The 15516-nt window shown below is 35.8% G+C and overlaps 1 protein-coding gene across 1 annotated transcript in view; it reads left to right on the forward strand.

Moving 5' to 3' along the window:
- LOC133520509 (myosin heavy chain 95F) overlaps positions 1 to 15516 on the forward strand; it is a 61950-nt gene that overhangs the window by 17882 nt on the left and 28552 nt on the right. The gene's annotated exons all lie outside the window — the stretch shown is intronic.

Here is a 15516-nt window from a genome sequence, read left to right on the forward strand (position 1 = left end):
GATAAACCGAAAGTAACTCTAATTGTTTTTAATTACTTGTCAAATATTCTGTTATGACTTTTAGGGTATTATTTGCTCTTATTTTTTTAAATTTACTCATACTGGTTACTTCATATACCTTTTTGGAGTAGCGGGTATAATATTTGCATTGTTCACAATGAATGCGATTGCGTCTCACTCTGGAGTCTTTTGTCTACTAGCTTTCCTAATCTGTACTACAGATCCTGTATACCATTTTACTTATCAATTCCCGGCTCTTTAATTCACGGGCGAAAAACGACAGTCACATCAGGCCTTTTATGCAGCTGATGGCAAGAGTCAGATAATTAAACCATATGTTTAACACGCCAGCAAGTTCAAGGTTTAATTGGATCAATAAGAACTGGATTCTCAACGATGCCTGTATAAGTCGAGGCAGGTGCCCGACTCCTACGCTCCAATCATATTCTGTATACAATTATCTTCATCTTATTACAATGGATTACGGTGCACAATTGCATAGATAATTATATTTTAACTCTACGCCGTTTTTGTATATGCCTAGCATGCCAGTGATATGTAAAGTCTTTATTACCATTGAGACAATGGTCTGTGAACATAGCATTACACAGGTAAGTACTTTATTTTTATAAGGAATGCAGTTGCAGACTCTCGTCTCGGGTCTGTGCATTTGTTAGATTGTATCAAACCAAGAACACAGTGCTTTATTTTAAAGACAATTGTATTCAGGAAGGCAACACGTTGACTATTCAGGAAATTTCGAATAATTTAAGATAGTGATATTGTCGGTGCGTGCTGTTAGAGTACTTATTCGTAGAGTTGTGTTAGCGAAAAGTTCTCGCTCTCGGAAATTCCTTCTCTTGGAAATTTCCGCACTCTCGAGAATATTGTCTTGGATGAGAATTACCGAGAATGTTAAAATTTTAGTATCCGTTTATCATTATTTAAGTAATTGACAGACATCTGCAATCATTCAAATGCAATACTATATTATAAAGGTGACTCTCTCTACAGTCTCGGGAAATTTCCGAGAGTTTTATAAAAGCTTGTAAAAACTCAAGTATCAGAAAAACACATGTACAAAGAAACAACTTGATATACATAATAAATAGTTTGTATTCAAAATACTAGGGACGCCTTATAAAGAAATGTGTCTGAGAACTTTCCCGAGAATATTCTTGGGAGTAATGAGAAATATGCTCTATTAAGTTCAAAAAATTGTTTCGAAACCAAGTCGCTTTACTAATATCAATAAAACACACATATGAAATTAATTTGAGCAAAAAAGGAACATTATCCTAATAAATTAGTATGTTTCCTCCAATAAACAGACAAAGAAACTGCTCGAGAAAGTTCTTGCAAGAACATTCCCGAGAATATGCTCGGAAATTTCCCGAGAGTGAGGAGAAAGTTGCCTTTAGAGTAATTTGTTCGTTTCCACATTGTTTTAAACATGTATTAAACACTTATAGAAAGATATATAAAAAAAAAAAAACAGAATTCATGCATATATTTTGTACTTTCTCGGAAATTTCCGTGTTGGTGAACATTCCCGAGCACTTTCTCCCAATGTTCTCTTATTCGGGCATGTTCTCGAAAACGGCATATCTCTACTTATTCGTGAGTAGTAGATATATTTTTCACGTCAGCAGCTCGAACAAGGGTAATTTGTTGCTTAAAAACAGTGAGCAAAATCGCATTTTGCTCACTGAGTGAGACAAAATAACATTTAAGTGACCTTTATATTCGAATGTCATTTCAACGTGCGGGGCCTAATACAAGTTCGAAGTATTTGGATTTTATTGTCTTTGTCCCTTTTACGTCATTAGCAAAAAGAAAGAGACAAAAAAGTGCATACGTAATTCAACGGTATATTGACGGTTTATAATAGACCCCTGAAATAAGTCAAACCGCATCGTTCCGAAACACCCAACGAGTCTTCATTCGTAATAATTAATTAATTAAATAAAAGTTTAAAATTTAATAGCAGCGTTTTACCTTACAATAAAACGCTTATTAAGCGAAATACCTTATTTGAAGCCTATTTAATATTTGAGAGTGCGATGCTGTTTGACAGATGACGTAGCGGTTCACTATAGGCTGACACCTACCCCCATAGATTCTTGTATTTCAAGTTTTAACCCGCCCCACCAGGCGCCCGTGGCGTCCGGCCGCGGAGTGCTTCATTGGGTCTCAAAATATAAATAAAACGAAGTTGCAATATACCACATTCCAAAAAGGGTTGCATTTGATATTATTAATTATTTCATTTTCAATATGAAGAGATATACCAGTTGACATGTATGTATAGACTATAGATGTTGCTTATTGCAACCTGCATGGTAAGAGAAAAAGCAGTGAGTTAAAAATACCCTCGACGGGCATTATATAAGTGATTTGGTTTATTGCAACTGAGTGTTGTAGCCACAGGCGAATTTAAAAATATAGGCTTCAAATAAGGTATTTCGCTTAATAAGCGTTTTATTGTAAGGTAAAACGCTGCTATTAAGCTTCTGTACCGTTATTTGAAGCCTATTTAATATTTGAGACGTGTCTGTGATCGCCTGGTGGTCAGAAAACGCCAATGTGACTAATTTATACTGATATGTGAAAATGGTGGAGACAACAAGTACAAGTGTACTTAACAATCCGGGTACATGGATGAATGTGAAAAAGCTTAAAGTGTGCAGTGACATATTTTACTTTACAATGTTATTTATAGATAGGACCTGTATATATAAAACTGTATGTTTATTAAAATAAATTACGAAAACATAATTATATTTTTTATTTTATCCCTCCAAAAATTACATTGAGATCATTGTACGAGTATGTGTTTCAATTGATTTCAAGGTCCACATTCTAACAAACTGACTCGTATTCGACCTTATATTACCTTGCCAAAAGGAAAATAAACTTAATTATTGACACTTTTAAGTGTCTTTTACCCCGATATGGTTACCAAATATTGGTATTTACTTATGAGGCAGGATACAATTTAACTTATAGGCTCACAAAAACGATTTTTATATAATTTTTTTCAGAGCTTCGCTTGTTTATTTTCAAAAATCCTACAGTCTTAAGGGCAAAGTAAATCATATGAAAAGTGCGCTTATCACAACATGCAATAGTGTCTATTATATTGTAGAAGTAATCAGGCTCTCGGCCAATTAATTCATGGATTAACATTAGCTGTCCTTATTTTCCCGCTTTTGAACACTCTTAAATAACAAATAGACAGTAAGTGATATAGTAGGTTTATTTTGGTAGCGCTATTAACAGCTTTTTGTTACTCATCCAAAAGAGTTCAACCCGTTACCACTCTACTGTTGTAGCTGTGTACAGTGCATAGCCATTCAGAATGTAAATAAGCTCGTAGAATATCCAATTTTCAATCATAATACACAACAAAGCTTATTTGCTGTAACCGTTTTAATTTTTCTTTGATATTCGCTACGATGGTAGTCTTACCCCAGAGAGTATTCTAAAATATTTTTGGGCCTAAGCCCATACTTTAACCAGCCTATAATGTGGTTTTATTTTATTACATGTACAATAATTAGGGCCAGTATGGTAAGAACATAACCTTTATCAATTCAATGCCTGCAATACAGCAAAAATAATATTAGGATTCTTCCTCTTGGAGGTATCATTATTATTATGTTGCAATTATGTACCATCATGCAAAATGTATAGGTATATTTAAGGCTTTCCCTGACCTGAATATACTTACTTGGCCTTTAGTTTCATACATATTAAAAACATAAAGTGACTGATTAAAATCTTAAACAAGATCTGTATTATTGGCACTAAAAGCTCGTCAATTTCAGTTAGTGAGCTACAATTTAATCTCGAAAACTCTGCCAGGAGACTGCTCTCCCGCTTGGTTCTTTGTATCGTCTGGTATTTCACATATTACAATGTCTGCGTTCCTGATAAGCCAAGGTTAGGCCTGTGCGTAGACTCCCAACCAGGCCTAGTTTATCCTCTGGGTTGGAAGGTCTGATGGCAGTCGCTTTCGTAAAAAACTAGTGCCTACGCCAAATCTTGGGATTAGTTGTCAAGCGGACCCCAGGCTCTCATGAGCCGTGGCAAATGCCGGGAAAACGCGAGGAAGAAGAGGAGGCCTGTGCGTAGATGATAGATCTACGTTCGCTAAAGTGTTTGAATAAATTACAATTCGCATAATTTAAAACATATAAGTAATAGCCATGCTAACTGATAGTCCCAGCTTTGTCCACAAATATACCTTATTTCGGGATTACCTACTTGTACTACCTGGTGCAAGCTCAAGGAAGCGCAAGATGTATGGACATAACTATTTATCTTACCAAGGAGATGTTATTGACTGACGGGTTAGACAGTAAGGTCAAAGACCTTCGCTAAAAATAATCAGTATTTAATCATTTGGGATTAAGTAGCCTTCCTATTTTTATGTTTTTGAAGAAAAACTAATGTTACATTACTTTAAACGAGATTTGAGAACTATATACATATAAGTAGGTAATTCAACCTGTGGCATACCCATAGCCAATGGCGCAGACTTGTCTAGCATTTACATTGTATCAACGATGATTTAAAGCAATTCTAATGTTATCTCAGCGAGCTCACTGATTCTCACATATATTTGTAACATACAGTAGGTATACAATACAGAAACTTTGTCTTGTACATTATTGTTGCCAAAAACTGAATACTTATGGGAATAATTTCATAGGACACCAATTAATGAACATTGGTATAGAAATAACTTTCGAGGTTGCACTACGTCGGTGGCAAACAAGCATACGGCCCGCCTGATGATAAGCAGTCTCCGTAGCCTATGTACGCCTGCGACTCCAGAGGAGCATGCTTAATTCCTCCCGGGAAATTTGTAAAATAACCACACGGTCTTTTAAAGTAGATTCGAACCAATAGGTAAATGTATGTATCTCAACCCTTAAGGGTTTGTATCCGTTATCCAAAAAAGCACTTTTTGCTATTAACAAGAAGTCGTCCCGACATCTAGGACATATATCTTTAACGTCCTGATGTATTCATCTAGATCAATAACCGAAATGGCTTTCTTTCATTTGTACTGAGTTGATGAGTTGTATTGAGCTATGATTATACCAGTTGTGGGTCATATACATTTTATTAAATCCTTCACTTCTTTCCTGTAGACAACGCAACGTTAACGAAGTTCAAGCTACGCTATGCTGCTGCTATTTTGTTATGCTGCACCCTTACAGGCGGGATACATTTTTCCCAACCTTTGTTGTGTTTGACCCAAATGGGGTTAAATGATGAATGGCCAAGAACCTTGAACCAGTCCAGGGTAATATATTTATATCTTTAAATCATTAGAACTATGTAGCGGCGGGGCGGCCGGTTGATTAAGGCAATTCAAAACAAATCTCAAAATTTTTATTCAACGATCAGAGTATCATGAACTCGTGATTATCAAGACCTTGGGCATGACATATAAAATAACACGATTATTAGCATGATTGAATGGGCCACGTTTGAAGTATGAACCACTTATGGTGATTTTTAATATTACTCACCGGAAAGCCAGTTAACAAATTCAGTGCCAGCATGAGCTACGCGTTACGAGCGAAGCTGCTAACGTGAGAAGACAGTATGTCTCGCAAAGCGCCTACGAAAAGGGAATACGTCTAGCGGGTCGCTGGCAGTGAGTGTGTCAAGGCTTATTTTATCTTTTTAGGGTTTTATTTTCTCGAAAGCCTTGCGTAGGCTTTTTATGTGCAAATAAATGATTATGAATTATTATTATGCAAGCATACGGCCCGCCTGATGATAAGCAGTCTCCGTAGCCTATGTACGCCTGCGACTCCAGAGGAGCATGCTTAATTCCTCCCGGGTCCATTAGACGGAGATTTACATGGGAGTTGAAATCTTGGCTTATAGAAATAGATACATGTTAAGTAGGTACTTGTATCATAAATGCTTTGTAGTACCGATATTTGATTAATGATACCTTGAACCCATTGATACCCGCTTGCGCAGCAGGCTAATGGATGTTGCATGCCTTGCGCAGGCATGTTGTATGATCTTAATATACTTTTATCTAATAACAGTTTCAGAACCATGTCCGACTTTTAGCCCCAGTGACTAATTATTTTCACACACCTTGCGCAGGCGGGAAAGGTCTTGGCGCTTGGAACCATGTTCATTGTATTAAGTATACTGGTATTATAGTAGCCATTTTGCTTCATCTGCTAGCGTAGCAGGATAATGAAAATCGCACACCTTGCGCAGGCGGCAGGTCTTCAGCTGGCTAAATAGTAATATTCATTCGCCTTACGCAGGCGGGAAATATTAGGTACGTTATGTATATATATTTAACAGCAAATATTTATATTTTAATAAACCTTCTGCTAAGCAGCAGAATAATTATTGTAGTAGGCCATGGCGAATATCCATAATTGGTACAGGTAGTATAGGTACAATAAGTTACGCAATGGTAGTAAATTTCTCCATACCTTGCGCAGGTGGGAAAGCTTACAGTATGCTAATTTAACATAGTGCAAGATTGTTCAACTCTGCTTACGCAGCAGGCAGGATATGTGTTATGCCTTGTGCAGGCAGCGGCGGTCTGTAACCACCCGACCTCCCAGTCTCAATTACGTTCTTCAGTCATGAAAAGAAAAATACTTCGAACCTCCTTTTCTCACAAGGGTTATAGTTATAGCAAAGGGTTAAATAGTGCCCCTCCTGTATGCAGTTATACATGTCAAAACTAAATTTTTTTTTTATATATAAATATAGTAAAAACTCCTTAACCGAAATTCACATTAACACAACTGAATTATGTCAGTTTTACATACAAGAGTTTCACTTTTAAATCCCTTGCTTTAACTAGAAGGCACTTTTAGCAGCGGCACTATTTATTATTAGGTACAAATACCTTAATTGAAAATAAAATTCACTAAGATATCGACAGTACTGTGCATCCAAAATTGGTATTATTGAGAAATAACTTTCCAAAGGATATAAACAAAAAGATCGAAAAGGAGGTTTTCGATGTAGGTTTGTTAGTTACCTTTCGTCCCTCAGAGCGGAAATAGAAGCCCCGCGATAGCGGGGCTTCGTCGACTTTAAGGCGGACAGGACCCTAATTTGGTAGCCAGCATGATACTAGAGTAACTTTACTGTTTAATGGTACCCATGGCAGTACCAAACCATTTCTCAAATCGAATCATTTCTTTAATGGCTTCTTATTCTAGCTTGTTTTAGGCGTTTTAGCCCCCGTTCTCAAGCATTCTAAAATTGGGGGTACTTCCAAATCCAGCCTTTATTGTGATATTTCGATTTAAATGCAAAAGAAAATAATTTGTATCACAGCAGCACAGTACCAGAAAATATGGAAATGCACGGAAAATATCAGGTCATATATATCTTTATTATTGTAATTACCCTAAGGTTACTTAATGCAAAATCACAAGTTGATTAGCATAAACTACGACGTCACAGAGCGCGTCTTTTTAGTTATTCCTAAGTTAGTCAGTTCTATACTGTAATAGGAACCGTTATAACCTCCCTTTCGGAGGACAATAAAACTGTGGCCTATAAATTGCTATTCACGTTTACACTTTTTCAAGGACCTGCTCCGTGCTTAAGATGATCCGATTCGCTGTAAACAAAATAAAATAAGAATCGCTTACTTACGCGACAGCTACGCTGCGCTCGCGATGTGAATCGATGAGGTGTCAGCTTTGCTAAACACATTGACGAACACAAGCTGTCCATCAAATCATTGAAGTAATATTAACAATCGAACGGTAAAACCGTTTACAATACTTTTAATTAGTACTTGCAAAAAATTCTAAGAATCTAAGGATTTCTAAGAATTTTTTGCAGTGAACCGAACGTTCCGACAAACAGAACGCCAATGAAGCACTCCGCGGCCGGACGCCACGGGCGCCTGGTGGGGCGGGTTAAAACTTGAAATACAAGAATCTATGGGGGTAGGTGTCAGCCTATAGTGAACCGCTACGTCATCTGTCAAACAGCATCGCACTCTCAAATATTAAATAGGCTTCAAATAACGGTACAGAAGCTTAATAAAAACACCATATTTTACGTATTTTACCAATCAAAACAATGAACTTATACAAATTTACGCAATTGTTACGCAGTAATAATTCTACTTAACTACTTTTAACGAACTATAGTTGACAAATAGTAGTATCCGCAATTCAGACCGTATCTTACAAAGTTTTTTTTTTTACAAAGAAAAAGTTGTCGATTGAACTGTCAATTGATGTTCGTTAATTCATTATTTTCGTATTATTTTATTGAAATTTCTTTCGTATTGTTTTATTGCGGTAATTAAAGTAAATTGTTAGAATACCTTCAGAAAACATGAGTGAAATAGTGATGAAGACGGATTAAATTTTTTCAGGTTGTATTTTTTGATGGCTGACTGACGTGATAAATTTTGTGTACTACACGAGATCAAAGTTATTTACATCTCGTGCGCTTATGAGTCCCTTACTACGCTCAAGATTCTAAATTATAGAATCTTTCGCTTGCACGGGACTCAAAACAAGCACTCGAAGAAATATCAAACTTTGCTCTCTTGTTGTACAAATAACTATTGCATTGCGAGTGGCATTTTTAATACAAAAATTAAATTTAACATACAACGTTTCATGATTACGTGACATAAGTATATAATAGCATCCTAAAGAAAAACACCCAAAAATAAGTGTAACGATGTTTTGTTCAGATTGTACACTTGTAATTGCAACTAAATCCGTCCACCATTTATCTATTCGCTAACGTGATTTTCGTTTTAGAATACAATACTATGTATTTGCAAGGAATCGTAAAACCGATATTTAACACCGGACACAAATTCACACCGTTTCATCACGAAGTGTCGACATGGAAATAGAGCAAGAGTTTTCATTGTGCTTTGAGCCTTGGAGATAAGATAAAAGACCGGCTAATTGTGCGCCATTGTTTTCAACATTCCAATTGGTTTACTACACTTTTTTGCAGTTTCAGTTAAAACTGTTTAAGAACAAGGTGAGATCACTTATTAGATCAATCATATGTCGTATACATGTATCTCTGACGATGTCTGTATCACCCGTCCTATAAGAATAACGTTTACCTACGCTCTAAATACATAACTAAATCATGGCAGACGATTGTTGCAGCGACAGTTAATTATGAAGAAGAGGTCTCTGCGCCGCTGGAGATCGGAGGTGCGGCACATCTTTTCCTGTGGCTGTAAAGTCCACTCGTAGCACGGCACTTCGTGCCACAAAGATCGCAGGTGAAGCGCGAATCTGTTGATTGTACCTGTGCAGTCCGAAGTCAATAGATAAGAAATAACTAAAAGTTACATAATGAGACTCGTACATGACAAATCTTCACAACTGAATTGTTTAAAAGTCCTAATTTCTATAAACCTGAGAATGCATTGTCTTATCTTTAGATCTATCTTCTTTATTTGGTTAAGAATTGTCCCGTCGTGGTTTTGATCGATATTTGCTGCGATTATTTCCATCGGCCGTAATACATATTCAGAAACAAAGTACCTAATCGAAGTGAACGTGTAATACGGTACTAGACTAACCGGATTAGACTTATTATAAATGAAGTAAGAAGTAAACAAAACAGCATTTGGTATTTTACTGCGTACTACTGCAGTGTTTATTGAAAGGTAGCCTAGTTAAAGAAATAAACGAAATATCTACTAAAATTATGCCGACGTTGACAATTTTATAGTGTAATTTCTTTAAGTATTTTATTGGGCGAGGCTATTCTTCAAGTCAATTAATTTAGCATCGAGGCTGCTATAATTTATTTTGCTAATAGGTATATAATATCGGGATGATTTAATTAATCAATAGAAATTTAGTTTTGTAATATTTGCTATTACTTCGCCCTAGTTAAGAACCTAAATGACCGAATGATAAATAACCGAGACGGAATGTTTAGCCATTTGAGGGTAGATGAAAACGTTCCACGTTACAAATTAAATAGGCAAAAGCTAGAACGATGAGTTACAGATCCGAGCAGTTTTCTATATACGCGAAAATTTAAAAACACATTGTTTATATTTATTTGTCTACCTAAAGAAATATACTATATTTATGTGAATAAGTCGCCGAGGGGGAGAGTTCCGAATTCACCAAGGATGATATGATCATGTCGTTCAAAAGGTCTATTTAAGGTCTCATGAAAGTATCCAACTGAGAATATTTTCAATATTAAATAAATAGATTCTCTCATAAAATTAGAATTTTATAGCAAATTTATTGAGACATTTTGGTCTATTTAACATAATTTGTCAAACCTTTTCCTTATTAATCTTAGATTCCTTTAGTTTGGAGTATAATTTTGGCTTATGATTCACAAACCTGCAGTGGGCAACTTATGTTTAAGTACGTATTTACACACGCACCATCTGTATCTACACCATAATGTGGGGTTACAATTCCATAACATAACTCTTTAATCATCTAGCTATAAGAACGAGGAAACCGGGCATTAAAATACTTGAATGACTTTCGACGTCATTAAATTGCATTAGTAATAACTTCCGATCCCTAGAATAATTGATTTATTTGTATACTGCCGTAATTACAGGCCTTCCAGTCCAATTTAAACGTTCTCATCTCGATGTGTCATCTAAACAAAGAGAGGAGCAATTGCGTGCGATCGCGGAGATGTCTGGCGTGTCAATGAATGTGAATCATTCGCTTTCCGGCGATTTACAGGCATTACCAGCCCAGATTTGCTACACTCGACGAACATAAACTACACAGACTCTGCTTCAGATTTCTACTTAAATTTAGTTTGAATTCGGACCTTGTGTTCTGCACTTAAAGGATGACTTCAAGACTATTTTCTATTTAACTACATCCAATTACTGACTAGAAAACCTGTTAACAGAACCCGTTCGCTGTTGAGATCGCCTGCATCTATAATCTAAACTAATATCGAAGGAAGTATACATATATGTTCTAGGTAATCTTTAGAATTGATGGGCAATTTAAAAATGTCAGTGCCTGTATAAAACAGCCATGTTGTTAGATACGATCCTAAGATATTTGCTGCTTTTTATGCGAAAATGTCTGTACTATAATTACAGGCCTTTTTATTGTCAACATGATAGTCTACCATGGAAATTAAGTCTAATATATGTGAAAGGGCAAGTCGTGACTCGAGACATCCAAGAATAGCGATGGTAATGATGGGACAATGAAAATTGACACGGTAAAAGCGTAAAGGTGCGGTCAGTGGTCCTATTTGCTGAAATGGCACGGTTCGAGGTCGTGGGGTCAGGCCTAATGTACGACTTGACCAGATTTGTCCAATCTTGCAAACGTAAACTCTAGATATATGAAGATAAGGTTTAGTCTCGATGAAAGGGTCTTCGTAAGTTCGAGGAACCATTGTCGAACACGGTCTAAAAATGGCAGAGGTCGCTAACATGATTTATTAGGTTCTTCGTGATACTTTGTGTTGGTTTTGTTCGTGTGAATCCGGCGAGTGCAAATGGAATCGGTGTGACTCATCAATGTTATGGTTGCCACAGCCTGTTTGCGTTACAAGTTTCGATGAAATTATCTTGTTTTCGTATATAAGAGTGTTATCTACTTAATACCTACATGTTTCTATGAACTGTAAAGTCGAAAGACTATGCAAGGATGTCTCGAGCTTAAATCAATAGTTAGGCGAAGGAAAACCCGTAAAAATTTATTACAAGAATAGTTCAAGATTAACTTACAAAATAATAACTTTAATACCGTTACAATTTTAAATTGTCTGTCACTAAAAAGATTTTTAATTATTGATCGTGATTACAGGAGAGATCTGACCTTTTTACAAAAAGCCCTTCAAATGCAAGTGCACGCAACTGCAGTTAATAGACTAAGATCAATGCAAGTACATGAACGTGTACAGCCCACATTTACTCAACCAGTTTTAGCTGTATAACGCAGTGTTTTGCTTCCCATTCTGCTGGTGTTCGTACTTAGTAATGAGTTCTAGTAATCCAAGCGATTAGTGAAGTGAAGCTGCCATCTTCCAGATTTCTTGAGATGCTATAAGCTATTTGATTGCAAGAGTTTATTCTGTTAATGTTATTTCTGTTATTGTTACACTATTCAAATTTGGAGACGATGTGGTATTCATAATTACATATAAGAAACTGACGATCATGTTGTTTTTTTATTTATTTAGCAGTACTTACGGTTTATTAAAAAAATGAGTTTGATATTGTATTGTAGCGAACTGTTTCCAAAACAAATGGAACAGCAAAGAAAACAATATAAATTGCAAATAATGTTAACAAGACAATTTATCTTCATTTCTTCGTAATCAATAACCATGGTTTTATCAACAGTTTATATATCAACTTCAATATTTCATTTATATCAATTATTTATATTTATATCAATTATATCAATTACGAGGGAGAAGGCCCCTGCTCTGAGGGAGAGGACACCCGCTCCGAGGGAGAGTACTCCCGCGCCGAATCCTTTTTGGTGCAGAGGCTGTCTGACATTGATGCATCAAGGCGGTTTGTTTATAGTATGTACTAGGGGTGCCCGCTCTGCAGAATTTTGCGTAATATTCCCTATTGGTATTAACATTATTTTCTATCATCTAGCAAATAAACTCACCATAAATCCATCCTGGCAAAACTTCTGATATATGGAAAGTGTCATCAAAAAACCTTAAATAGGTGGCGCTACAATACCTAGAATACTTGAAAAATCATAGACAGCGCACTTCACTCCGTCAATAACGCCTAGGTTCTTAGCTACTCTAGCGCTACTCTGGAGAGATTTAGAACTATTATTTATAGCTGACAGCTTAACACTTTTGCAACAGTTCTACCATAAGAGATTTCACTCCTCTTAAATCCACACTCCATATTCTGATATTTATCTACGTCAAACCGCCGTGAAAATGACATTCTGGCCTGTTGTTTATTTATGTTTGTGAAATCTGTAAAGTGTATTTAGTAAAACAAATACAAATGGGTTAATAATAATAAAATAAACTCTAAAGGCAACGCAAAAGCATGTGTTCGTTATTAAACCAATATCACAATTTATCCCCAGCGCTGCGCTGCGCTGCTGCATTCTCAGAAGGATAAACGAGCAAAAACGCAACTTTCATCAACGGCTTGATTGTGTCACGTTCTTAATGCACCAGTATTATCTCTACACTACCTACCGACGCAACATAATGACCATATGTTAACTCATTAAGAGCTATAGTCGCGTGTCAGGATAATAAAGTAACTTTCATTGGATCGTTTCGAACGATTTCTTCGATGATTCTACAAGCCTGATGATAAAGGAGCAGTTTGTGAAAACCAGATCAGTCACAACGTTTTATTAATGTAATGCGTAATACTTAGCTCGTAATTTTTTTTTTTTGCAAGTTATAATATTTCTAGACCTGGAAAGAGTTGTTTACGTGTGCTAAAGTTGAATGCATCTCCATGTAAAACCGCGTTCTAATTTTTCCTTTCGTTTCATATTTTAATATAATCTCTTATAAGTCATACTCTTATATTACTAATTAATAACTAAATTTTTTACTACATACTTGCATAAAGAAGTAAAAACATAATAGCTTTCTTAACAATTAATAAACAATTAAAGCATTTTTTTAAATATGAACCAGTAATAGGTCTGGAAATTTAATGCATGTTATGTAATAGTTAGTATAATTAGTGTCAAGATCATAAATTGTATGACTTATTGTTTGTTTTACTAATTGATTCTCAACGTTGTTTATAGAATTTTCCATGATAATGAGTACTTATATTATCGACCACATTTAGATTGCTATCTATAAGTGCGGTAATATCCGTTTTAAGTTTAGTATCAGTTTTGATTCAGTAAAGTGTTGTTGATAATAACGACTTAACAAAATTAAGTGTACTTAATTTTGGACTATTGTTTACTTATATTTTTAAAACTAAGCAGCATCTATAAAATTTAATTTATAGGTAAAATGTTTTTCGCATAAGATCGAGTGAAAGGTGAGGCATTCAAAAACATTTGATTATTTCCACTTTAATATCATAATATTTAGTCAATTATTTAAATCATAATATCATATCAAGATTCGTTATTATCCGTCCCTTGAAACCCACCATTGACTAGTCAATAATCAACGCGATGGTTTAATACCTCAAAATTGCTAGAGCCGCCGTTATAATATGTACTTACAAAATTTAGAATGGCTCGTAATTTGTCTCCATTTTGACAGCAGCCAGTTTTTTTTCCATTGCGCTTTCATTCGCTTTTCCTGCTCGTTTCTTCTCGCTGCATCGAATAATTCCCTTCGTTTATCCACGCCAGCAGCCATTCATGTTTACTCGTACCTTTTGTGATTTTCTCCGTAATGTTTTGGACAATTTTCTCGGCTTTGTCCCGGAAGCAGGTCAGCGTTCAGAACTGTGTCGTTATGGTGGAAGTCTTACAGCTACCCTTAATTTGTAGGGCACTGTGGGTAGTGAACTAGTGTATTGAATAATCCGGTATCAAATTACCAAGTGAATTGGTTTGTATGAACAATTTGTTACTAAATCGCTATGCCTCCTGCTGATCCTGATATTAATTTATGTAGTATGTTTACTATGTTCAAAAGTTCGAATTCGAAAGTTATGCGTAAGCTCGGGCTCCTGACTATGAATAAATTCCCTCTTCTTGTCAAGAAGCTCAGCTCAGGCTGCATCCTCATTTTATTTAAGTACCTGTAAGATTGCCTGGTGTAGTTTACAATTCTACATCATTGTTGTTCTCACGTTTACCGCATTAGCTACGACCAATCTAGTGTTTCGCGAAATTACGCGGATGCGGCGTTTGTCTTGGTACGTTTTGCCGTAAAACTGTCAGGGTCTATTGTTTCAACTTGACTGAAATCTAAATATAGGTACTCTTCTCAAATTGTATCTCCTTTTAGTAATTTTCATAGCTTGACAATTGCCGGTCAAATTTTGAATGTTGACTGATTTTTGTTGATACTACCAATACAGCTTTTTCTTCCCTTAGACGTCATTGTTGGTGTCACAGTCAAAATTAATTGAATTTGCCGCAATCCGAAACGTAACCGGTCTAGTTTTTGTTTCCGTCGGTCCATCTAGCGGAACGAGGCGCTTGTTTTTACGGACCCTCCTTACGTCATTTTGAAAGTGTAGGTTATGCTCGCTAGGTCCGAAAGTGAGTTAATCGTACGTTAATTCTAGCGGAATTACATCGGGCTTATCTCAGTGCAAGTTACGATTTTGACAGTTATTTCCCAAATAATTATATTTATTGTAAACTTTTAAACACACATTATTCAAAGCTCCCTACTTTAGTACCTACCTACATTTCTGCTTCTGCTTTGGATCAAGATTCAATTTCCCATTACTTGTCGTGTTATATGTCCTAACTAATTTAAGAATAATTCAAGGACATTTATAATTTAGTTCTTTGGATAATCAATGTTCTGTTGGCTTAAGGCTTAAGTATACAATTATATTGC

Source organism: Cydia pomonella, chromosome 8, assembly GCF_033807575.1.
Source record: "Cydia pomonella isolate Wapato2018A chromosome 8, ilCydPomo1, whole genome shotgun sequence".
NCBI classification, from domain to species: domain Eukaryota; kingdom Metazoa; phylum Arthropoda; class Insecta; order Lepidoptera; family Tortricidae; genus Cydia; species Cydia pomonella.